At 31.4% G+C, this 869-nt stretch overlaps 1 non-coding gene across 1 annotated transcript; it reads right to left on the bottom strand.

The window, feature by feature from the left end:
• Positions 1-219: 219 nt before the first annotated feature.
• On the bottom strand, positions 220-293 carry TRNAV-CAC (transfer RNA valine (anticodon CAC)). Its single transcript has one exon. It is a non-coding gene; the product is annotated as a tRNA-Val (tRNA).
• Between the last annotated feature and the right edge of the window lie 576 nt (positions 294-869).

The following is an 869-nucleotide window of genomic DNA, read 5'->3' as shown; positions in this document are numbered from 1 at the left end:
ATAATAAAAGAGAGAATTACATTCAACCACCAATAATGTTATTCTAATATTATTTTTTTGTTGGTTTGATTAAATTTAAGAAAAATAATTTCAACCCACAGCTCAAACACCGAAAAGACTTTTTCCAAAAATCTTTTTCTTTTTGTGATTGAACTTTAAACTTGCTTAAGGAATATAGAAAACTGAAAAAACAATTTTCACAAAGGAAAAAAATGTGAATGTCTAAGCCCGGGTTCGAACCGGGGACCTCTAGTGTGTGAGACTAGCGTGATAACCGACTACACCACCCAGACCTTGTTGTAAATTTTCTTCTTATGTTTTATCTAGATCAGTCCTACTTTTGATAGAAAGGGAGAACTTTTTTATTTGTATTTAGGGATCGTTTGGTAGGAGGGATAACTTTACTACTATATATAAGGTAGAATACCAAATTTTTGTAGTGCTCACATAAATTTTTTTGTCTCTTTTTACCCCTAATTAATAGGGAAGTCAATGGTACGGTTCGGGCGGTTATTATATAAAATTTATATCATACCAATTATTCGGTTATCTCATTTTGTAGAACCAATATTAGACATACCGAAACCGTCCCATCATATCGGTTTTCCTTTGGTATCGGTATGATTCGGTTAATTTTCGGGGTTTTTTAACAAAACATCATCATGTCATAGTTACTAGTGAAAGTTAAAGACACGGTATCATGCATACTTTTATAAGACTTTGGCAAAAATTCTAGACATTTTTATTTTTTAAAAGGTGATGAATTAAGAAAACATGAAAGACGACAAGAATAAAGATTGATCCCACTATTTTACGGTAGTGTAAAACAATGTTAAGCAAAGACAACAAGTATAATTTATATCGCACGA

The sequence above is a fragment of the Lycium barbarum genome, chromosome 10, assembly GCF_019175385.1.
Source record: "Lycium barbarum isolate Lr01 chromosome 10, ASM1917538v2, whole genome shotgun sequence".
In the NCBI taxonomy this organism is placed as follows: domain Eukaryota; kingdom Viridiplantae; phylum Streptophyta; class Magnoliopsida; order Solanales; family Solanaceae; genus Lycium; species Lycium barbarum.
Note: the sequence above shows the minus strand (reverse complement) of the source record. Positions and strands in the feature narration are given on the sequence as shown.